Here is a 26,723-nt window from a genome sequence, read left to right on the forward strand (position 1 = left end):
ATGCCTGTAGTTTACAATATTTCATCAACTTCTGAGTTACTAACAATAACAAGCAACAGACCCAACAAACTTTTAAGTTTAATCTGCTTTATTGGTATTTTTCTATCACTTTCTTACATCTAGACAACCATCAAAACAATAAATCAGTATTTTTCATAAATAAATAAATCAAAAAAATAAAATAATACCAATTTCTGTGGTATAAATACTATCATGCAGATTTCAAGGTACCAATGTAAATGCACTGAACACAGAGTTGGGAAGAGGTATGCAACAGCACATCATTATATGGTATTTCACCATACAGACATAATAGACATACTGTACAAGGTAGCCAAATAATTAGGACGTGACCGGTTCAGCATTATTTTTGCTTTTAACATAATTTAAAGTTTGTATCATTTAATTTTTAATGATGGCTGTGTTTAACAATCAGCTCATAAGATCTCTAAAGTTTTAACAACTGGCTCTTATGAAGGGGTGCAAGCCAGTTCCAGTACACTACTGGTTGGATCTCATGTAAATGTTTCACAAACAAGGGAACTAAAACTTAGCAGTGATTTGTTTAGGATCACATAGCAGGTAAACAGTAACTCTCCAATTCAAGGTGGTATATGACTGACTCTAAATTTGTGCTGTATCATACTAGGTTATCAAAGATATAATTTATACCAAACCTCATTAAAATTCATATAAGGATGTTTTTCTTTGCAAATGTTTAAGCAGAAACCTGTTCCTATTGTGCTTTTTGATTTCAAAGAACAGACACTCTAATCACTTTACATAAGGGAGAGTTTGCTGCATGGACACAGGGTTTTGGTCAAAAAGCCAGGGACCCACCCACAGAAATCTTAACAGAGATGTGCTCCTTGGGAAGTAGAAAGCCACAGCAACCGTGGGATTGGCCAGTCTTATCTCTTAATGGCTATAACATCTCTATTTTTCTGTGTACATGTGTTTACTCCATACACACATTATCTCATTGTTTCTGCCCCGCAGATTTCAAAGTCAGAATAATATTTCTGTAATGTCTCATATTTAATTAGCAATAAAGCCTTCCCTATTAACTTATTAAAAAAAAAACTTCACTATCCAAATTTAAGATAACTTATTCATTATCTACTGAATGACAGTAAGTGCTAAAGAAACAATAAATAATCCCTATACTTAAGAACCCTAAAATTCTAACAATGAAGACAAACTTCATTATTAAATAATGGGTTGATCCGTATGGGCTAAAAAGTAAAAAGAAACAATCCACTACCAAATGAATGGATAAGAGTTTTCAACAATAGCTCTTACTTTTTTTTTATGGGATAATTTTTAACATTTTCTGAAAACCAGTGCTTATCCTGATAGCCAGTGAAGATAAAAGTTGTTCATAGGCAGCTACAATAATCCACTGAGGCAAAAATGTTACAATTACTAGTATTCTTAAAAAAAAAAAAAAAGTATACCAATTTCTAAGTTTTGGATTCAGGCAATGTAATTATATAATATTTAGATTCCTTGATCAGATCTATCTACTAAATAGGTTGTAAGTGAAGACAGAGTTGTTGCAAATATTAAATAAGCATGTACCGATTATTCATAAGAACAAAGGATCACTTGTCATAAAAATAATACAATTAGATTTCAATTTAAGTGAACTATAAAAATCATGAAGCTGATTTCAATCATGCTACATAAAATAAATGTAATTTAAAGTCAGTTCGAAAGATGGGCATGTTATATACAATGCAACACATTTTTTAAAATTTTTTTTAATGTTTATTTATTTTTGAGAGAGAAACACAGAGTGTGAGCAGGGGAGGGGTAGAGAGAGAGGGTGACACAGAATCTGAAGCAGGCTGCAGGCCCTGAGCTGTCAGCACAGAGCCTGATGTGGCACTCGAACTCACAAACCATGAGATCACGACCCGAGTCGAAGTCGGACACTCAACCAACTGAGCCACCCAGGCTCCCCATAAGGCAACAAATTTTTAAGTAATTCCTGTACTCATGTCCCTCACCACCCCTCCCAAAAAAATTCCCCTTTCAGGGGTTAATGAAGCTTACCCAAAGAAATGTATTAAAGAATAGCTCGGTTCTAGCAAGATCTAGTTTTTGTTTGTTTAGAGGGGAAGAAAATAGTTTTTTAAGCGTCCTATTAAAAAAAACAAGCAATCAAGGTTTTGGTTTTGAGTAAGATGTAAGCATATGCCATCTGTCTCTCCCACTGAATTCATCTGTAAAACCTAAACAGAACGCATGCAGCAGTTATTTGAAGGCTCTGAAAAGTAAATAGGATCAGACAGTTTGCTGGAAAAAAACAGAATTTGAAGTAGCAGCAAAGCAGCCATCAGTTTGGCAATTTTTTCCTTATTGATATCCATTGGCCTAGACTCAATGACACCCCCAAACCCAAAAGTGGCCATCAGCGCAGACAGACTGAGCTTCAAACAGCCTGTAAATCCGACTTGAGGAAAAGAAAAGGGATCTCTTAGCACTCAGTGGAGAGAATCTCTCTTTTTTTTCTTTTATCCATTTTCTTCCACCCTAGACCCTAAGAAATTCTGTGGTAGTGGTGGCAATGACAATGGTAAGAACAGGGACTTGCAGAGGCTAAAACACTAAGGTAGGGAAGGATTTCAGCTCAGGTCATGATCTCACAGTTCATGAGATCAAGCTCCATGCTGACAGCACAGAACCTTCTTGGGATTCTCTCTCTGCCCCTCCCCCACTCGAGCTCATTCTCTCACTCTCCCAAAATAAATAAATAAAAACAACAAAACCCAAAAGGAAACAATCAAGTATAAATATAACAAAATATACATAGATCTGTAGCTTTAAAACTATAAACCATTGATGAAATATATATAAAAAAAGACCTAAATATAGAGACTTACCACAGGTCATAGATTGGAACACTAAACAGTAAAGGGGTCAACTTTCCCTAAATTGATCCATAGACTTAACATACTTCCAAATCAATATGCCAGGGGGATTTTTTTGTACATATAGATAAACTGAGTCTAAACTTTATATGGAAAAGCAAAAGAACTAGAAAAACCATTAAATTTCTGAAGAAGAACAATAAAGTCAGAGAAAGCACAGTATCTGATTGTAAGACATTGTCCATAGTACGGTATTGGTAAAAGGACAAACAGCAACATAACGCAACAAAACAGGACAGAGTCCAGAAATAGACCCTCAAAAATATGGCCCATTGATTCTTGACAAAGGTGCAAAGACAATTCAAAAGAGAAAGTAGAGTCTTCCAGCAAATTATATTAGAACAAGTGAACATCCATATGTAAGAAAATGAACTGGTCTAAAGCTCACACCTTCTATAAAAATTAACTCAAATGAGATGACAGAACTAAATGTAAAACTGCAAAACTTTTAGAAGAAAATAAAGGAGAAAATCTTTGTGACCAGAAGTTAGGCACAGAGTTCCTAGAGATGATACCAAAGTGAAAAAACTGAAAAATTGGACTTCACCAAAATTAAAAACTTTTGCTATGCAAAAGAACACTGTTAAAAGAATGACAAGCTACAGACTGAGAGAAGTATCTGCAGTGCACATAATCAACAAAGGACTTATATTCAGAATACATAAGGAACTTTCAGCACTCAACAGGAAGGATACAGACAGCACAAATAAAAAATGGACAGAAGACTAGGAAACAGAGATGGCAAATGAAAAGATGCTCAATACCATTAGCCACGAGAGAAATGCAAAATAAAAACCACAGTGATGAAAATGTTCTGAACTTAAGATTGTGGTGATGCTTGCACAACTCTGAATACCTAAAAACATCAAAATTGTTCACTTTGCGTAATTTTGTGTTCTGTAAATTATAATGAAGACTCTAAAAAAGAACCACAACGAGATACCATTTATTTATACACATATTAGAATGGCTAAAATAAAAAAAATACCATATCAAGTGTTGGTGAGGATGCAGAACAAATGGAACTCCTTTGTTGCCAATGGAAATACAAAAGAGCCGCTCTGGAAAACAGTTGGGCAGTTTCTTACGAAGCTAAACACAGACTTAACAAATGACTCACCAATCCCACTCCTGAGTATCTAGAGAAATAAAAAACTTATATTCACACAAAAACCTGTAATAAAAGGAATGAGTTATTGTTAAAGTAACAACTTGCATGAATCTCACAGGACTTACACTGTATGAAAGAAGCCAGTATCAAAAAGTTACATACATATTGTTCTATTTATGTAGAATAAACTATATAGATGGGAAAAAGACAAAAAAACAAAACTATAGAGATGGGAAACAGGGGTTATGTGTAGGAAGAGAGTGGGACTGCAAAGAGACAGCTCAAGGATTCTGGGGTGACAGAACTACACTGTACCCTGATTGTGGTGGTGACTATACAGATTGATACACATGTTAAAATTCATAGAACTATACACCCCCAAAAAGTAAACCTTACTGTATGTTTTAATGTTTACTTATTTTTGAAAGAGGGAAGGAGAGCACAAACAGGGAGGGGAAGGGACAGAGAGAGAGGGAGACACAGAATCTGAAGCAGGCTCCAGGCTCCAAGCTGTCAGCACAGAGCCCGACGCAGTGCTCGAATCCACAAACCGTGAGATCGTGACCTGAGCCGAAGTCGGATGCTTAACTGACTGAGCCACCCAGGTGCCCCATCCTTACTGTATGTTAACTTAAAAAATAAAATTTAAAATGTCAACAATCAAATCACACTATCAATTTATATTATCATGATTGCAAGAGGCCATTTCCCAGCAAGGAGAAACATGAAACAAAAAGGAAGAATATAATTTTTATCAAATCATTTGTTTTATAAAATGCCATTTTAGGTTATAAGCTGAATTTCCTCCAGTCTTACCAGCCTGTAAGTGTATTAGTGATTAACACCCATGTTTACAACCGGTTGCCCTTACTTGCATAATATCTCATATCTCCTTTCGGTCTCTACTCCCCCTGGACCCCAGTTATTTGTGAGAGGTTTTCTTAACATCCTGTTCTTATTTCGTTAATGTCTGATTCTTATAGTCACTTAAGGGAAGTACTTCACTATTGCTAATGCTGACTTTCCAAATCTGAAAATCCTTAAAATAAAAATATGTTTCTTTAGTCCCCAATACATAAGAGACATGCTAGGTTCTTGCAGAGGTGAGGAGAATGCCCTGTCACTATAGTTACTTCAGGTTCCTTGAATGTGCCATGCTCTCAACTCTAGATCCTGATAAAGGTTCTTCCCTCGACTTGAAAAACTTCCCCACCTTTATCCTAGCTAATTTATCCTCCAAATGTTAGCGTTAAAACTTTAATACCTTAGACAACATTCTCTGATCCTCTCAGATTTTGTTAAATTCCCTTGTCATATTAGTCTATAGCACTCTGTATTTCTTCTTCACAATGCTTACATACTTTTAATTACTTATTCAAACTCACTGTTGAGTTATAGACTCCATGAGGATAGGGCAAGTGTCTATTTCGTTCATTGCTATGTTTAGTATATGGTAGGCACACATGACTGACTGGTTCCTGTATATCTTGAGAGGTAATGATCTATCCCTGGAAGTGTGAAGACTGCATGAGCATCTCAGTCATAATGCAAAAGGGATTCATGCAAGGGATGGGAGGTGAAACTAGAAGACCTTCAAAATCCTCTGAAACATCTTACAATAGTGTGAATTACAAAATTTCACCTAATAAGAATACAATGGAACATACACTAAAACTATCCTGAACAGGGGTGCCTGGGTGGCTCAGTCAGTTGAGCATCCAGTTCTTGATTTTGGTTCAAATCATGATCCCAGGGTCGTGGGATCAAGCCTCGCATTAGGCTCTATGCTGAGCCTACTTAGGATTCTTTCTCTCCTGCCCCTCTCCCTAACTTGGGCTCTCTCTCCCTAAAATTAAAAAAAAAAAAAAAATGAAAATGAAAATTGAAATTAAACTATTCTGACCATAATTTATTCTTTACTACCTTATTTATAAATCAATTTTTAAAACTGCAATGCCTCAGAGTTATTAACAGTTAAGATAACTAATATAAATTAATGTAATTAATATCATTATATTGTAGATGAAGGTAATCATTAAGAGGGAGTTCAAGTGAAGAGAATGTCAGCTGACCAGCTCTCACCACTTGATCAGTCAATAAAATATTTAATAACTATAGATAAAGACTTCAAGCTTTGGTTAGACATAGTATTAGCACTAAATATACCTAAAAGATGTTTGAAATAAAAATTCTGAACAATATTTAAAAATTTAAAGGCCCAAGCTCAATCTTGTCTACCCAACTGAATTAACAGATGCTGCCTATTTTTGTTTGCAATACATACCATTTCAAAAAATTAATTATTTAGCTAATATTTTCTTTCTTATGAAATCTGGTGTTAATTGGAAATCAATTTTTCTTAAGTTTAAACAAGTTAAATGTCTAGAGAGCCACAATGTAATACCCAAATCTGTTTCAAATTATTTAAAAAGACACTATTTGATCACTTTTCAAATAGACTTGGACTATTAAATACAGAACAGATACATTCTGTCTGACAATATGTATTTCTGAATTCAAGTGGGTTTTTGCAATTCAACAGACATTATTCAATAAAGTCACACTAAAAACATATTGAGATCAAATCTCTCTTATGAGTAATCAAGGGACCTAAATTGCATCTCTGTCATTCCTCACTGGCTCATTACCAACGAGGATCTCAAGACCCTTAACTAGTAACATCTACAAAAACCAAATAAATAAAAGTTACAACTTTCCAGTAAAGGTCACATTCTAAGGTTTATCTTCTTTGTGCTTCAACTTCCCTTCTAACAGAGAGGGGCACTGCTGATTAAATAATTTTTTGTTTATTTATTTATTTTGAGAGAGCAAGAACAGGGGAGGGTGGAGGAGGAGAGGGAGAGAGAATCCCAAGCAGGCTCTGCACTGTTAGTACAGAGCCCAAAGCAGGAGTCAAAATCGTGAACCATAAGATCATGACCTGAACTGACACTAAGAGTTGATGCTTAACCCATTGAGCCACTCAGGCACCCCTGATTAAATACTTCTTTTTGCAATTCACCAATGACATCCTTATTGTTGCTAAGACAGACCCTTTTCAGTCCATATCTTCTAAGAATCCTCTGCTGCATTTCACGATACTGACCATTCATATTTCTTGACACCATATCTCTCATCTTGGTTTCCAAAATACTAATCTTCAGGGTTGGTTCTTCCTACTAAAATCTACCACCTATATGAGGAAAACATCAAAATCTTTATCTCTGGCCTATATTGAGATCTAGACTTATACACCATGCTGAACATCTGCCCATTACCTGTCCCCAAAGACCTTGGATTTAATTAACCCGAAACTGAATTTGGCAACTTGGAAGTGTACTGGAATCAAGATTACCCAACTTGAAATCCTGGCCCCACCACTTTCTTATTAAATGTCTGACCATGGGAAAAATACTCCAAATCTTTCTTTGACTGTTTCTCTCATCTATAAAATAGGAGTAATTACAGCTAACCTACACCTATAGGTTACATTTTATAATGGTGAATAAAATCAAGGTCTGAAATGGTCAATCCTTATCTCACCAGGGAGATTTATTTTATGTTGAAATATGACCTGTATGGCAATGGATTTGCAAAACCAAAAAATTACAGCACTTCTAAGAATCAAAGATGTAATTTTCACACCACCACATTTTAGCGACATTTCTGTTACCGGTGAATTCTGTTATCAGTGAAGTATACATCTTATCATTTTTTTGAAAAGTTGATATTAAATTGATAATAACTAAGGAATATTAAAGTAGATACTGCCTCTCAACATAATGATTATTTCATTCACTATTTAGTCTTTATTTGGGGTTTAGCAAATCAAGTGGTATTTAGTTTAGATAAGTACTGTTTATTTGTCTCGTTATCATAATACTTCAACTAGCAGCAGCAGCATGTGTAAAAGAAACCACATTTATTTAAGCTCTTTAAAGTGAATCTGTGATTTAATTATAAGCTTCTTACTCAAAATTTTGCCAATCCCAGTCCCTAGCACCCACAAACGCTTACTTTCCCCTTCAAAGTATGCTGCATTATGGTTTTTGCAAGTCCCAGGTACTTTCACCTTGGTAAGCCACTACCTCTATTTTTAAAAATATTGAAAATTACATTTTATATCTGCATTAGTAGAAAGATGAATATAATCTGGGTTGGGTTCATTATTACATATTCATTATTCCTATATTCATTCTTCTTTTGATTTTAAAATAAATTAAAATTGAAACTTTTCTGCAGGCTCCTAAGAGAACTGTGGGCCCTAGGTACTGTGCTCACAGTGCCTAGAGGATAAACTAGCCCTGCTTCAAGATCCTGCTAAAAGGCCCACTCTCCTAGATATTCACTCATCTCTTCCCAAACTTCCTCAAGGCCAAATGTCACCTTCTTACTCTCACAGCACTTGGTTCTCTTTTTCCTTGTAACATTTATCTCACTGAATTAGTTAAGAATCTTCTTCCTCCTCCTATGGATCATGGCTTATTTTTTTGACCACCTCTCACCTCCAGGATTTGGCACATGATCCTGGTTTTTTATTAAACTATGTGTTAATGTATTCAGGAGAGAACCCACTTTTCTTCTTTCCATCTTTGTTTGTAGAAGGAAGAGTAAAATCAGAACTGTTAGAACAGAAAAGACTGATGAATACAAACAGTCACACACAATATCCAGATAGAAAGAGGTTTTTAACCACGTGATATAAGATCATGAAATAGCCAAATGTCTCAAGGCAAGCTAACTACTACTCCTAGTTGATAAAGTATCAGGATGATCTTATGAGAAGTTGTTAATTCAGTGTAATATAGAAAACTGAAGATGACATTAGATGACCAAGGCTTCATGAATATAGAACAAAGAGGAGATTCCAGAGGAATTGAAGACAGGTAAGAGGAAAAAAGGAGGAGAGATCATTTTACTATTAACATCTTTCTGAAAAGGACTATATTATATCATTTAATCTCTAAGCAGATGGGAGGAGTAGGTTCTTAAGAGGCAGGGGCTCTTAAAAAGGAATAAAATGAAAGTAGTTCCAGCCTACTACAAGGAAGTAAGTGAACTCATACTAGAGAAGACAACTATCACATATAGGTTGACTGAAAGAATTTGGTGCCTTTTGTGGCAAATTGGCCCTAGTACAATAGTTAGAGTATTTACTCTCCGGTCACTTACAGAATTAATAAAGCAATGGTTTTAGAGCTAAAAATATGTGCACATGCTAAACTTCAGTTGTTTTAACTTGTGAAGTTTTTGTTATGTAGTATTGCCAACAGTTACTTTATGACTTTACTATAATTTTGGAATTATATAATATAAATAGCTTCAATAACTTATGAATGCTTTAGGCTCTTACAGAGTCTGACTCCCTAAAATCTCCTGTCAAATATAAAGCAGAAACTAAAAAAGGGGGAGATACGTATAAATTGCATGGTCTTTAAGAAGATACAAAAAACTCTTTAAAATTTTTCAGTGACAAAGCTATAGAGCTTACCAGTAACTCTATCATTCCAAAACTGTGGGAAAAACCCTAAAAAATAGAGGACATCTGCTGCATTAAAATATAAAATTAAAGAGAATGTTCTCCATCTACCCAACACAAGTATTTTGTAATTTTAAATACAAAGAGCGATGATAAATCGAAATGTAGAGGTCTTGGGGGATATTTGATAATTCCACTGACCTGTGTAAACACACCACCTGTCCAAAACACACTAGTCTATAAATAATCATAGCTCTTCGCATCCCCAAAATGGAAACATCGTTTCAGGAGGAGAGCAAAGCAAGAGAAACAACTGTGTCAGGTTGAAAAACAGTCTGAACTCTATTTTGGGACCACTGTTCTGATGGTCAAACATTTTACTTTCTTAGGTAGTATTTTTCAAAAGAACAGTCAAATCACAGGTTAATAATCACAAATTAACTTATCAGTTAAAAACAAAATAAAATTACACTTTTGTTCAACTAAGTTACATTACACATCAGATCATTTTATTCCATAGGCCAATTTGTCAACTAATTTCTTTTTAAAGATTTTTTTTTTAATGTTTTATTTATTTTTTAGAGAGAGGGCGAGCATGAGTGGGGGAAGGGCAGAGACAGAGGGAGACACAGAATCCAAAGCAGGCTCCAGGCTCTGAGCTGTCAGCACAGAGCCCAATATGGGGTTTGAACCCACGAATTGCAAGATCATGACCTCAGCCAAAGTCAGACACTTAACCGACTGAGCCACCCAGGCGCCCGTCAACTAATTTCTAGTTTCATTTAGTCCATTCTGAAAATGAGAGTTCTAAATAAAATTAAAATGTATAACTGAATATATAAAATAAAGTAACAATTTAATTTAAGGTCTAACTCTCTCCTTCAAACATCTGTTTAAATGCTCATTGTATATAAAAAAATCTAAACCCACTACTGTGTCTTAGGACATATTTTACCTATATTGGGACAATGACTTTCAAACTATGACCCACATAACCAGTGGAAGAATGATACTTTCAGTCCCTGCTGAAACCCAAGCTAGGCAGAACTTCTTTCCTCCCCTCTCTCAAAGACCTACTTTGATACTATGTCAAGTGGTATTCCAAACCAATTACTAACAACTAACTAAGCCTACCCTCAGTCTGTCAAATTCAACACTCTGGCTAAATGTCAACAAATGGTATCAAAAAGAAAAAATAGGAAGATAAATTTATCTAAATGCTGAAATCTTATAACCTGGATTTCCTCCAGCGTCAGTACAAAATACAGAAATCACCCTGTAAATTCTAATGACATCTAACAACCACATGCTCTGATTTTACTCTCTGATCAATTCTACCTTTTAAACATTCTGATATGGATAGTGTAACTGATTAAGACATTCTAAGGGCATAACTCCTGAATAGAAGAACATATATAGAATTTTATTTGCTGGCTGGTACAAAAAAAGACTATAACATTCTAAGTCTGTGTTTTTTCAAACTTTAGCATGTATCAGAATCCCTTGAAGAGTTTGTTAAGAACACAGATGTCCAGATCCATCCCTTGAATTCAGTAGGTGTGAGGTAAGGTCCAAGCCTAGGTGATACTGATGCTATTGGTTCAAGGGAGCTCATTCTGAAAATCACTGGTCTAATAATGTTAAATTATAATATTCATTTTCATGTCCTACACACAAAATTGTACCTCAAATTGCTCTCTCAATTTATAAATGTTACTTTATGCTAACAGTTTTCAAATTTCTCTTATTGGATGATAGATAATTACCATAATTTATTTCCTCCAGTCTTTTATGTTGTACCTCTACCAAAAAAAAAGAAAAAGTTTTAGGGCGCCTAGGTGACTCAATCAGTTGAGTGTCCAATGCTTGATTTTTGGCTTGGGTCATGATCCCAGGGTCATGGGACCAAGCTCCATGCCGGGGTGAATGTAGAGCATGGAGCCTGCTTGAGATTCTCTCTCTCCCTCTGCCCCTTTCCCCTACTCACACACACACTCACTCTCTCTTTCTCACTCTCTCTCAAATAAAAAAGAAAATAAATGTTTCCACAATGCAACTTGAAAGTCTTCAGCAGTTCTATCCTATATCATTATATGATTATATTTGTCATTCCTCATCAATGAAATTTATTCTCTAAGACACTATGCTTTGGTTTGGTTTAGATAACTAAGTTTGTTTTCCTCTTAATATTTCTTGAAAGATAATCTAATAAACATTATTATCATATTTAAAAAAGCAGCTCTTCTCCTATCTCCTAGCCTTCTCTGCTCTCTTTTCTTCTGTCAGAACCACTTAGTTTTCATAAATCACATTTTGGCTCTAATCTCCAAGAAATAAACAAATCAATATTTATTAAATATCAAATTCAAACATTTGATCCACTAGACAGAACCCTAACCTACCTTCCAATCTTATCTTTCAGATTCTCTTATATAATCCCTGTTCTTGCAAGTCTATCTGCTAACTTCCCATTAGATTTCATCCTTCTTCAATGAAAAATTCTATGCTCTCCTCTTTCAATTAATATCACCCTTAAAATCAGTTTAAAACAGGTATTAACACACTTTTCCCTGACTGCATTCAATTCATTATAACAATTTTTAATCTGCTAACATATATTACATCTGAACTGTATTATTTTGTACCTTTCAAAACTGCATTTTTCATTCACTGTATATTTTAATATTCAAAAAAATGTGAGGTTCTTTGATTTTTTCATATCTCCATTTAAAGAAAGCTATATTCCATATAAGACAGCATGCAATAAATGCTTACTGAATACCACAACTTTGACAAATAAACAAGTTTAGTAAATATCAGTGTGGAAAAGAATGTTAGTGCTTACCAATATAATTGTAACTCCTCTTCCGCTTGGCACACAAATAAACAATACTTTCCAGTTCCTGTGCAATTAGGTGGGGCCACATAACAGAGTTGTGGCCAACAGAATGCAGATGGGAGTGATATATTCCACTTCTAGGTCTGGGCAATTAAAATCTCCCACACAATATCCTACACTCTTTCCGTTTCTGTGGTGACCTTAGAGGTCACAGGTTGAAAATGACAGAAATACATGATAGAAGAAGCCTGAATCCTTAAATCCCCTTTTAGAAGAAACTTATCTAGGAGAATAGCCTGATCAGGCATATCCACATTGGATTTTGTGTGAATGAGAATTAAACCTTCATTAAGTTAAGCCACAGAAACTTGCATTGATCTGTTACAAAACTGGCACTACTAATACTCATATAGCCAATAATGTTCAGAAAATTAAAGAAATTGGGTTTTTTGCAATTTCCCAGAGATTTAACTACACATTGTTCTAAGTGCAGTCTTAGAGTATTAATAGACTTTTTCATTCATCAATCAACATTCCCATACTATATTAAACTATTACAATAGACTATACAGTATAATGAAGTAGATGATACAGTCTGACACCTAAAATGTATTTGAAAATGATTTCTTACGCAGTATTAGAACACTTACATTATTTTATTCACTTGGAAATAGAATTATACTACACCTGAACTCTTCACAAGGGCTCTTTATTTCTAATATCTATGAAAAGTAAGTTTTTCAAATAAAAAGGGAGAAAAACAACTAATATTGTGGCCAGAATAAGTTTCTTCCATTTAGTAGGGAACAAGTGTTAATTTTTAAGCCACAATACCTGTGTCATCATATCCCATCATAATACCCTGATCCAAAATAAAGCAAGAGTCAAAACTTTTTTAATAGTCACCTGAGAACCACTGTTTTGAAAAGTACATTGTGCACACATATATACACACAAACCATTTGCTGTAGACAACAGAAAAAATGAAGCAGGAACAATTTAAACTGTGTATCCTAATTCAAATAATCAAAATCATTTGATTTCTTGGTTTAAAAAAAAAATCTTCCCTCAAAGAGAAAATAATTTTAGGTGTACAAAGCACATGGAGTTAAAAAGTTAAAATACAATTTAAGATTTTAAGTATCAGCAAGGACACCAGTTAAGATTTCCTAACAGAGGATCTCATGTAAAGACCAAATTATTTTGACCAGTGTTACTTTCTATTCAGTGTACCAAGTCTTTAATTTAAAAGAAAAAAAAAAAATGTTTCCCCTAGTCTTCTGATAGCCCTCATTTTATTGGCTTCCTGGCCTTATAACTTCTATCGCCAAGATAAAATGTTGCTAACAAAAATGTGCCTTTCTAAAGGTAAAGAAATCAAGAACAGATGATCCCCCACTGCTAGAGGAAACTGTAAACCTCTGTGAAATATGTAGACCATGTCTCAAAATGGGCCTCATCCCCCAAAAACTTTTCCCTCCCTAATCTATCACATAATAGTTGTTAGACTTAGTACAGTTAAAGATTTTAATGAAAATCATGACATTAGTGTTGGTGAAGAAATCCAGAATGTACTTAGGAAACTTTTTAAGTCCTACCATCCTTTGGCTAACTACAAGGTAAGAAGCAGCTTTCTTATGTTGATACATTCATTTCTGATACAGCGTTAAGCTGTTCTCTGTAGTCCATATATGAACACTGTGTGTAACTCAAAGAGGAAAAAATGATAACTAAGTCACATTAGTAAAGAATTAAAGAAATCTAAGAAACAATTTCTGGTATGTCACTGATATACGTCACACCATGAGGACAGTGTTGCAGTCACTGAGCTAGGGGAATAAAAGAGTCTGTCCAATTCTTAGTAAAATTGCAATGTGTCTTAGCAAAATACTTAATATGAAAAAGAGTTAAAACTCTGTAAGAATTACAGAATTATACCGTTTTTTTCCTTCTTACATATAATATCCCTCCTGTTTCAAAAGGGATAATAATTATAAACAAGCATTTGAAAACAAAGGGTAATATTTTTCTTGTTTGTGTTATTTCATATCAATATATTAAGTCTTTTAAAGTGTCTCATATGCTTAGCTAAGGAAATACAATAATCATAAAATTCTTATTTCTGTGTCATAATTTTAGCTTTATTATGTCAAAAGAGGATAAGCCAGATTAAAGCTATTAAGAATGTCTGGAACATATCTGTAAAGAAAAAAAAAATACACAACTCTTGGTGAAATCATGATGTGCTTGTATTATTTTTTTTTTCTGCTGTACATTAACAGAAGTATTAAAAGAGAAAATATTTATTAAATGTACTACTTGGAGGATCTTGGGAAGAGGGATTTGCCCAATTCCAGCATGTGTGACGGAAGTACTTGGCTTGGCTTCTGGCCTGGAGAGGCTACTAAAAGTTCAACCTAATTCCTTATAAAAAGTTCCAGCAAAGCAAACTTTTAAAAAGATCTATATGATCAATCACTATTCTTGCTGAACTTACGTAAAGAATTAGGCCAAGTTTGTTAAAACTAGATTTGTTTTACATGCAAATTAATCTTGATTTGGCTATCTCTGGAAATGAGGGTCTTTAGAGAGAAAAACTATGTTGCAATAATGCACATTTATGGATGTTAAATTCTAGTTGTCTTTAAATGTTTGCCTAAATTAGACAACTTGAGGTAAACCTCAGAAAAACTGTCACAATAGCATAGGTATGGACAATCTTCTTGCTTGTCATTTTATGGGGATAGTAACAGGACCCCATGGATATATTATTTAAACAACTGGAAAATGGGATAGATTTCTCCAACAATTATATGCAAAGACTTTTTCACTGTAGATCTTTCAATAGATAAAGACTATAGTACTTTATTATTCACTTGAGGTCGGGTTAATTCATAAATCTCTAAATATGTACATCATATCCTTCCTAAATCTGATCTGACACTTACTAGAAACACACCCTATATAAACCCAAAAGACCTGGTTTATTTAAAGGATTAAAAGTACTTTACAGCAGGGGACTAACTCCAAAATGAAAAGGCCCCTACTGGGTCATATTACTCCCAATGCAATAAAGTTAGAGAGGCACTCTTCATGCACTCCTGTATCTAAATAAAACCCGTACCCCCTTTACAGGAAATCAGCGAGCAAACTAATGTGCCTTCTTATTCCTGTGAATCTGTGGAAGACCTCAAACTTCTCTTATGATGGTTGCAAACTTTCTTTTTCATTCTCCTTTCCCAATTTCTACTAACAATTCCTTCTCACAATGAGCCATTCAAAAGGATCATCACAGATATTTGAGTTACAAACCAAAAAGACCAATCTGATTCCTGCTGCCCGTTCCCAGTCCCATCTGAGGATGCTTCAAGCCTGACATCTAAAAATCTCACTGGCAGCACTGGTGGACACTGGGTTTGTAATTTGCTCTAGCAAAAAGCTGTGTATACAAATGCTGTGTATCCAGATTACCACAGAAATATTTCTGGATTTCTAACTGACATGAATACTCAAATTAGCGCTTTAAACAATTCCTCTCTTTCCCTTAGTGATTGGTTATTAAACTCTTGGACTGGAGGATTTTTGTCAACTACCAAAGGACTTTTATTGGGGTTTCTTTCTTGTTATTCTAATTATGTTTTGCTGTTTTCTCCCATGTCTTTTTGCTGGGTGCTGAGATTCCATCACTACAATGACTTCTTGACGACACAAAATCCTTAACCCACAGAGATACCACCTTACTGTCCACTGTCGGATTCAGCTGCCTCTACTTGTCCTAACTCCTCCATACCTTCCCTGATTGACGAATATTGACCCATATAGGTAGAGACAGCTCTACGCCCCTACTCAGCAGGAAGAAGCTACAAAAGATGACACTTTCTACCTTCAACAACCTTAAAGATTTAAGGGTCAAAATTGTTCAGAGGGGATATGATGAGGAAGCTTGAGGCAGGCTGAGGGGCAAAGGCACAAGCTAGCACCCCACCCCCTGCCCCAAGGTGGGATCTGTATGATATTCCCTGGACACTCCTGGCTACCCAAGAACAAAGGAAAGGGGTTTAGGTGCTTGCCATGGTAATATGGGAAACTAAGGCAAATGAAAATTTAAATTCCCTTACTGCCTATAGCCCATTGACAAGGCCTTGTGACCGATGGACCAGCAGAGTGACCTCCCTCTAGGAGCTCAGCTGCCTCAAGGATGACACTTTGCTAGAGGCAAAAGAGAACCCTGGCTTAACCTTGTCCCACCCTTGAGGATCCTATAAATCTACTTCCTTTATCCCAACTGTTCCAGGATATATGCTGGCAATCATGCTCCAAGCTTATGCTCCCCGCCCCCTTTACATCTGAAGGGTCTCATGACTGAGGTTTTATTAAACAGCTAGCCCCTCAAGGTCCTGGAGACTTTGCTCCAAAATTCCTTAGAGACTTACTCTATCCCTGATCCCCTCCCAACCTGAGGGTATATAATGAGTTACCCGTCAGGACCCCCAGTGCAGCTCTTCCTGCCCGTGGGTCCTGTCCCCTGCTTTAATAAAATCACCTTTTTGCACCAAAAAAAAAAAAAAAAAAAAAAGTAAACAGAATTTACACTAGAATGCTGACTGAACAGGTTAATCTTGATTTCTAAATATTTACTTTATGATTTCTGTAGAAAATCATGGGAAAAGTTCATAACTGCTTCACTTGCTATTCCAAAGAAAACAAAAAATGTAAGTAAATTTAATTATCTAAACATATTAAGGAAAGTTTCTACAAGGTAGAGCTAAAACCAAAATAAATTTTTAAAACTCCAGTGAAATCTATGCTTATTTTGATGGCTAATCAACTGATAGCTGTATATATTAAAGTCATTTTGTGTAGATTGCAATAAATTTTAATTTTTGTAATAGATTGTATCAAATTTGTGATATACATTATGCATCCGATAAATGAATAAATTGCTAAAGTCCAATTTTCACATTGTTTTTCCAGCTATTAAGGAATTTCCTGAACACCTTAAAAAAGTCATAATTTCTATGTCTCACAAGACTGCCTACTACACTGATAGATAATGTAATATACTCTACATAAGAAATGTACACATTTTTGTAGTGTGTAAGAATAATGTAAATTGATTCTTTTATTATATTTCATAGCAGAGACTTTTGTGGGAGGAAGCTAGACTGCATTCTCAGGTATACTCACAACTGGGATATATCTCTGAACCCAGTCCTACAATGTATAAAAAAAAGTTCCTCAATTATACCCCTTGCCCAGTTAATTCCTCTACATACCTCAATTCAAAGATCACTTCCTCAAGGAAACCCTCTCAAATTATCCACCCCCAGCTCATCAAATCTCCTACTATAAACTCACAAAGAACCCTGCACTTCTTCAGATTACTTGTTAAAAACAAGGTTGAGAACTTGCATGATGCTTCTCTATATTATTAGACTATAAACTCTACAATCACAGGGTCTGTATCTATCTTGTTTACAACTTTACCCTCTTGCATAGTACAGGTACTCAATCAATATTGCTGAAAAAAATGAAAGATTAATAAAATGGTTTAACTATTAAGAAAGTACTAGTATTAAAAAATACAATTTTCTAACCTTTCAGTCAGACGAGTTTATTGTTTCTCCCTATCACCTTCTCTAACAATAAACTTCCTTGTTGCATATCCTTTTCTTAAATGGCACTTAAAATGTACACGGTCCTAATCTTGTATCTCCCAATTAAAATATAAACATCTAAAGGATAGATACTATGTGCCTTACTAGGAACTTTTGATCCTGTATTTTGACTTCAAAAATATTTACTTTATAGTGACCACAATCTTCAACTCCCTCTTACTTGTCTTCTCTCATCAGATCTGTCCAACAGCTCTTTTGTAAAATGTCTTATGTTGCTTCTATTGCTTTTTCTGCCTACGTTACCTCTGCTATCAGTAAACAAAGGAAATTTCCTTCAAAATGTATTCTATAGCTGGAGGAATAAAAGTGACTGATATTGTCGGAGTAAGGTCAAAAAGTATTCCTTGTGAGAAGAAATGGTTCATCTAAATTATATACAGGAAAGGAGCTTATTTTTTAATGGTTATTACAGCACCCTTTTAATTTAAAAAAAAATGCTTACAGACTTCTACTTTTGAGAAGAATGAAGTCGGTCAATGCAAACATACTGCAACAACTAAAAAAGGCTGGATAAATTTTAAAATCTTGTTTATAGAAGTATCAGAGCACTACGGAAGCCACAAAGACTTCGAGACAGAGGAGAACTATTCAGAGTAGAGTTAATCATCCATCACCAGTTGCTTTTTTGTTTTCAGACTGAGTCAATTTCTGATTCAGGGCATGGGCTATGGACTGGGCTTGGCCTAGATAGAGAATCTCTGAAGGTGGGGTGGGGAGCAGAACCCACTAGCTTTTAGTGGTTGTATGGGCTCACAAACTTGAGCATACACAAAAACCTGGCAGAAAGGGGCTCTGCCTCAAGTACACATCTGATCAGTATGCTTCCTTCTCAAGACATCTGCCAGGTTTTGAAGGTACATAGGGCAAGAGGCTGGAAAATGGGCTGAGAACCACTGAAAAACAGAACTGATTTCCTGTAGCATTTCAGCACTGAAGTGACAGAGATCTGCCAGGCTCTCAATCAAACCACCTAAAAGCCAGGATTTAGGAGCAAGGACAACAAGAGTTTTAATGAAACTACTAAAACTGTATTGAAGCCCCAGCCAAGCTCAATCTCTGACTGGACTGAAATACTCAGCCACTGACCTATCAGCCTAAGAGAAAAGAGGAAATCATCTCTAGTCAAGGAAGACATCATCTGAAGTCTCTGAGCTTTTTTAATATAGCGTTCTACATACAATGAAAATAGGCAAGAAAACATGGTAACCAAGAGGAAAAAAGCCAGGCAATAGAGGAGACTCACAGATCATTCAGATTATTGGATTTAAAAAAAAAAAAGGGCTTGAAAAATATCTATGACTAATATTTTAAGAAAATATTGGAAGAAATGGATATAATAGATAAAAAGATAAAAAATCATGAGAAAAAATATAGAAACAAATGAAATCGATATTACACAACTGAAAAATACAATAATGAAAATGAAATTAAGAATTCAGAAGGCGGATTTAATAGCAGATTAGATAAGGCAGAAGCTAAGATAAGTATACTGGAAGACAGTTCAATAGAAAGCATCAAAACATGTTAAGAGAAAATGGAAATACAGAAAAAAGTGCTAGAGATGTGTGAGGGATGCAGAAGGGCTAGTATACATGTACACATGTAGTTAGAGTCTCTGCTTCAGAGACTGGAGATGGAGAGAATGGGGAGAAACAATATTTGAACAGATAGTGGCTGAGGACGCTTCACAAACCAACAAAAAAAAAATCCACAGATTCAATAAGTTCAGCAAACTTCAAGCTGAATAAACACAAAGAAAACCACACCTAAGCTCATTCCAGTAGAACTGCTGGAAATCAACAACAGAGGGGGGAAAAACTTAAAAGCATCCATAGGAAAAGAGGCTAATATTACCTTCAAAATATATTACTTCAAAAAGCAACAGTAAGACAGGCAGCTGCCTTTCCATTAGAAAATACTGAAGCCAGAAAGCAATGGAATGGAATCTTTTAAGTGCTGAAAGAAAAACTGTCAACCTGGCAGTATATTCCCAGGGAAAAAAAATCCTTGAAAAAGAATGGTGAAATGAAGTTTTTTGACAAACAAACTGTGGCAGAATTCTCTGCCAGCAGATAGATCTGCAGTAAAAGAAATACTAAAGGCAGTCTTTTACAAAAAAGAAAATCAGGGGTGCCAGTGACTCACTCGGTTAAGCACTGACTCTTGATTTCAGCACAGGTCATGATCTCACAGTATGTGGGACAAAACCCCATGTAAGGCTCTGTGCTGACAGTGCAGAGCCTGACTCAGACTCTCTCTCCCTCTCTCTGCCCCTTCCCTGTTCATACTCACACATTCTCTCTCTCTCTCTCTCTCTCTCTCTCTCTCTCTCTCTCAAAATAAAAAAAAAAAAAAAAATTTAAAAAAAGGGAAAGGAAAATGATCTCAAATGGAAAAACAGAAATGCAGATAAGGATGAAGAATACCAGAAAGGGCAAATATGGAGTAAATAAATGTGGGGTTAATGACTATTAACTGTAAAAATATTTGTAATTATTTGCAGAATTTAAAATACATGTAATATATGTAGTACTAAAATGTGCAACAATATATAAAAAGTGGAGGGCAAAAGATGAAGTTAAAGGTTCTAAAGTTCTGCTGAGGATGTGATAAAAGCAATTTGCATTTGAGTTAATAATTCAAGAATGCATTTTATAATCTTCAGTGTTAAAAAGTGTAATATTTATCAGTCTCTAGAAAAATGCAAATATTAAATATCTGCCATTATAAAAGCACAAATTATATAAAAATTATATAGTTATAATTAGACACAGAAAGCCATTGTAAAGCCAAACAAATGATTATTGATGTGAATTTACAAAAACTAAACAAAACTTGACAGAGTAGATTTCCACTAGAAACCTTTTATCCTTATACAAATATTTCAGGTATAAAACTAAAAAATCTGTTATAAATACAATACAGATATGCTCAGGCTGACAGCCATAAAAGCAAATTATGTAAGTTGGTAGAGTCACCTGAAGAATGAGTCCAACAATATAATCAAGAAGATAGAAGGTATTACAACATACGTATTCCATATTTACCCAGGCACTCGGCATCCCTAGATTTGGGTCTGATTAGAGCTAATCCAAGGAGACCTACACCTGATGGTTTATATACCAGGACATTTACCGGGGAAAAGTGGCTGTAAATCTGTGGACATAGAATGTAATAAATCACATATACAACGCAAAAAAGATATACTGTAAGAACCAAGAGTGTTTAAGGTCATAGAATTATTAAAGTTCTACTCTAAGGGGCATCTGGCTGGCTCAGTTGGTTGAACATCCAACTCTTGATTTAGGCTCATGGTCTTGGGGTTGTGGGATCAGGCTCTGTGCTAAGTGTAGAGCCTGCCTGAGATTTTCTCTCTCCCTCTGCCCCTCTCCCCTGCTCACACTCTCTCTCCCTCTCTCTCTCTAAAATATAAATAAAATAAAATAAAATAAAATAAAATAAAATAAAATAAAATAAAATAAAATAAAACAATAAAGCTCTAAGTCAATAGAAAAAATTTTAAAGGATACATTTAGGGAACTGTGAAATAATAGAAAAAATACATATTTCAGTCCCTGTCCCCAATTCCTAGCACAAAATTCTGAGTTCCTAAAACCCTTCTAATCTCCTAAACCTAAGTAATAAAAACGCTAGGAAGATCTTTTGTTCAACTGTTTGGTCTTTGACCCTGGTTCCTGATACAGAGCTCCTAAATCCCATGGAGTCTCCTGGGTGATAGGAGCATCTTTTGTTCTGGTGAGAAAATGTTTAGTGGGCTCCTAGAAGGGGGCTGGTCACCAGAAAGACCAAGCCATAATTAGAAGCTTGGAACTTTCGGCTCTATCCCCTATCCTCCAGGAAGAAGAGAGGGGTCAGAAATTGAGTTAATGACTGATCACACCTATGTAATGAGGCTTCCATAAAAATCCCAAGGTACAAGGTTCAGGGAGCTTCCAGGTTGCTGGGAGAATAATGTGCCTGGAGAGGGCATGGAAGCTCTATAGCCCTTCCCACATACTTTGTCCTGTGTGTATCTTTCATCTGGATGGCGATCTATATCCTTTATCATATTCTTTTATAATAAACCAATAAACATTAAGTGAGCATTTCCTTCAGTTCTGTAAGCCATTCTAGCAAATTACTGAACCCAAGAAACAGGTCATGGGAAACCTGATTTATAGCCAGTCAGTCAGAAGTGCAGGTGACAAACTGGGACTTGTGACTGGCATCTGAAGTGGGCCTAAGCGCTTAACTTGTGGGATCTAACATTAACTCCAGGTAGTAGTGTCAAAATTGAATGAAATTATGGGACACCCAGATGGTGTCACAGAGAATTGCTTGGTAGAAGAAGAAAACTTACACATTTGGTAACCAGAAGAAGAGTCAGAAATGAAGTGTTCTGGGGCGCCTTGGTGGCTTAGTCAGTTGGGCGGCCGACTTCAGCTCAGGTCATGATCTCGCAGTCTGTGGGTTCAAGCCCCACATCAGGCTCTGTGCTGACAGCTCAGAGCCTGGAGCCTGCTTCTGATTCTGTGTCTCCCTCTCTCTCTGCCCCTCCCCTGCTTGCTCTCTGTCTGTCTGTCTGTCTCTCTCTCTCTCTCTCTCTCTCAAATAATAAACATAAAAAAAAAAAAAAAGAAAGAAATGAAGTGTTCTGAGTAGTAAAGGAAAGACATACAGAAGAAATGAATTTTTCCTACTCAGGAACTATATTCAGAAATTATACTCACCTCTAACTTGAAGTGTTCCTCACACAAGGAATTTATGCTTTTACCAAGTTCCCATTATAACTGTTAGGTAGAAGCTAGACAAGAGCAGTGGAAGGAATGCCCCGAGGTAGAGTCCCAAGTCCTTGAAGGGGAATGATACAGACATGAGCTAGAGGCAAGGACTATGATATAAAAAGCTACAGGATATAAGCCCAGGAGCTCAACATCCTGACCTTATGGCTTCTAAGACTTTGGGTCTGACAGATCAAGAGCCACAGGTATAGAACATACACTCTCCTCTCCTACCTTTGCCACAGGGTAACCACTAGAGTCATTACAGTGCATTTGCTTTATGGGATACAGCCCACCCCACACCCCCAGACTCCCACATTGAGAAAGGCTGCCATGATAGTTCCAGTACAAACTTTGTACTCAAAATTTCCCCCTCCCAACCTGTGGGAGAAGCTGCCCAAACGATTGGAAGCAGCCTCCATTAGAGACCACCCTACTGTACTCCACAGCTCCTCCTAGACCAGAGAGACCCAATAACATCCAATTCGAAAACAACCTAGGGGCCACTTTGACCTTGAGAAACCTGCCTGCTCTACCACCTTAAGAGTGTACCTTGGCTGTAATAAACTGCTTTGTGCTTGCTACTTTCCTTCTGGTTTATCTTTATTTGAGCACAGATCCCCACAAAAATGTTGTAGTGGAGAATCCAAAGACCAAGACCTTCATTCACACAATACAGACTCCATCTCACCCCTAACATTACCATGGGTCACATAATATACCTCAGTTTGTATCCACTTGGGGACATAGTTTCAGAATCTACCTGAATCACACCACAGTTTGTCCCAGTAGTTTTTTCATGGTGACTCCAGGCCAGAAGAAATACCTAATACTTCCATTTACTAAATAGTTAGATCCAAATAACTTAAGTATTTAGGTCCTCTTGAGCACCATGTAAATTCTAAAATCACTGAAATCACACTGGACACCACCATGGGCAATTCCTGATTTCAGTGATTTTCATACAGTACTTGTATGTTACCTCAAAACCACTGAAAATCCACCTTCACAAATATATAACATCAAAAGGAATGTAGTAAAATTGTGAAGTAACTGTAACTGGTGGTTTAAGCACTTTCCAACAGATACATTTCCCTCAAAAATGTAATGTAAATCCTGTTGGTTTCCTACGGCACTCCCGAGCATCTCTTGTGCACAGTTTGGGCATCTCAAGTACAGTAGAAATCAGCAATAACTCTGTGAAAGAATGAGTAAAAGGTTACTAACAGAGACTGAACACATAACAGACAATTAGTAAGGGAGAGAAAAGGGAGTAGGGTACAGACACAAGGTATGAGAGAGGAAGAGTGAGCGGCAAAGAGAGTTTTTAACAGAATATTACCTAGAGAACAAGAAAAAGACAAAGACAGGAAGAAACAGAGACAGATGGTCAAGGAGAGACAGAAAGACAAAGAAGGAGAGACAAAATGAAGGAGACAAATGGACAGACAGGGAGAGAGAAAAAAAAAAGGCAAAGGGGGAGAAACAGGTTGACTGGTGGTCAGGAACAGAGACACAGTGAAGTAGGGAGAGAGAGAGACACACAGAAGCAGATGAACAATTACAAGGAGAGAGGGTCAGACAAGGGTGAGACACCATTAGAAAGACAGGGAGAGCGCCTGGGTGGCTCAGTCGGTTGAGTGGCCAACTCTTGATTTCAGCTCAGATCATGATTCCAGGGTCATGGGATCAAGCCCCATGTAGGGCTCCACACTAAGCATGAAGCCTGCTTAAGATTCTCTCTCTCTGCCCCTCCCCACTCGACTCATGCATACACACACATATGCTCTCTCCCTAAAATAAGAAGAAAGGCAGGGAGAGATAAAAAGGGAAAGAGTGAATCAGAGACACAAGGAGAAACTGTTGGTGAGAAAAAGGCAAGAAGGACATGGCTATCAGGACCAGGAAGGGACAAGTGAAAGGAGAAAAGACTAAGAGAGACAGAGAGGCAGTGGGCACACAAGAGAAAAGGAGAAAGGAGAGCAGGAAGGAAGAAAGAAAGGAACTCAGGGAAGACAGAAGGGAAGGAAGCTTCCCCTCACACCACCTCTACCCAGGGGAACAAAGATTGTATCATCAACTCATTACTTAAAGGCATGATCCCTACAGTTGAATAATACATGAAAAAGAACCAGGAATTAGCACGATTTAAAAAAAAATTTTTTTTAATGTTTATTTATTTCTGAGACAGAGAGAGAGCATGAGTGGGGCAGGGGCAGAGAGAGAGGGAGACACAGAATCTGAAGCAGGCTCCAGGCTCTGAGCTGTCAGCACAGAGCCTGACGGGGGGGGGGGGGGGGGGGGGGGGGGGGGCTCGAACTCACAAACCATGAGATCATGACCTGAGCCGAAGTCGGTCGCTCAACTGACTGAGCCACCCAGGCGCCCCAGCACAATGATTATTAATCATATATTAGTATTAATGGCACAGCTCTGAACACCAGGGGTCTTTCTGGCCATAGGGGAAAATGTCTCACTCTGCACAGTATTAGAAAATATAATCTACACTCTTACTTCAGATACTAATATCCTCATTGACAGAATTTTGTAGAGTTTCGTGAGCTTCCAAGGGTCTCTGCTCCAAGCATCCAATATAATTTACCAATAATTTCTTTTTTCCTAAAAAGACTAAAGCCACTAAAATAAAGAACCAATTTCAAAAGAGGAAAATATTACATTCTAATTCATTATGTTTTCAGGACACACCAGCAACACATTGCTTTTCAATGTGTTAAAAGACTACATAAGCTGGGGTTTTTTTTAAACAATTTATTGAAATTTCAAAATTAATGAAACAGAAAGTAGACAGAAGAATAAGCCCCAATATGTCTAATGTTCAGCTTCAACAATTATTAACACTTTGCCAATATCATCATCACATTTTAACCACAAAAAATAAAACTATAAATATATTTGTAATTTTTTTATTGTTTAAAAATTTTTAAATGCATTTTGATTTAAACATATTGGGACTTTAAATCAATTACTATACTGCTAATTATTATGAAATTATCATACAAATGTTTAATTTGGGTTTCCAGAATTAGAACCTCTGTTCTCAGATTCAATAAAGCAATGTCTATGCATTTCCTTGGTAGCTATATATGCCAGGTTTTCTAAGTATTTTACAAATGCAGATTATTCAAAATCTGTTCCAGGAAAACAAAGTGTTACCATCCAATGATCAGAATTATGTTTATAAAATTAATTTGGAAAATATATTATAGTTTATATAATCCAGTGATTCTCACACTTAGCTGTACAGTATAGTAAGCCAAAGGGCTTTAAAATATACAGATGCCCAAGTTCCAAGATTCTGATTTAGTCAGTTTAGGATTCATCCTGTACATTGAAATGCTTTTGTTTTTGTTTTGAATGTTCCTCCAGATGATTCTAATGTACAACCAGGGTTAGGAATCACTGATCTAGTCCAACTTCCTATCAAATACAAAATTTCCCTCCAATATCCCTGTGTAGTAACCATCTGACAACCAATTCCAGTATTTACTATATCTCAATCAATTTAACTTGTTAAACACAGAAAGCCAGGGGTGCCCTGGGTGGCTCAGTCAGTTAAGCATCCAACTCTTGATTTTGCCTCGGGTCATGATCTCAGGGTTCCTGGGATCGAGCCCTGCATCTGGCTCCCCAATGATAGTGCAAAGTCTGCTTGGGATTCTCTCTCCCTTTCTCTCTCCGCTTCTCCCACTTGTGCATGCACACACTCGCTCTCTCTCTCAGAAGGAAGGAAGGAAGGAAGGAAGGAAGGAAGGAAGGAAGGGAGGGAGGGAGGGAGGGGAAAACCACAAGCCCAAGGTGTTGTCACTTAGACCAAGTTCCCAAACCAGGGCTTAATACTCCATCTAAATACAGTTTCAACCTCCCTAGATAAGAGGACT

General features: G+C 36.3%; 1 protein-coding gene across 3 annotated transcripts in view; it reads right to left on the minus strand.

Moving 5' to 3' along the window:
* XPR1 (xenotropic and polytropic retrovirus receptor 1) overlaps window positions 1-26,723 on the minus strand; it is a 218,207-nt gene that overhangs the window by 123,677 nt on the left and 67,807 nt on the right. The gene's annotated exons all lie outside the window — the stretch shown is intronic.

Source organism: Panthera onca, chromosome F1, assembly GCF_046562875.1.
Source record: "Panthera onca isolate mPanOnc1 chromosome F1, mPanOnc1 haplotype 2, whole genome shotgun sequence".
In the NCBI taxonomy this organism is placed as follows: Eukaryota; Metazoa; Chordata; class Mammalia; order Carnivora; family Felidae; genus Panthera; species Panthera onca.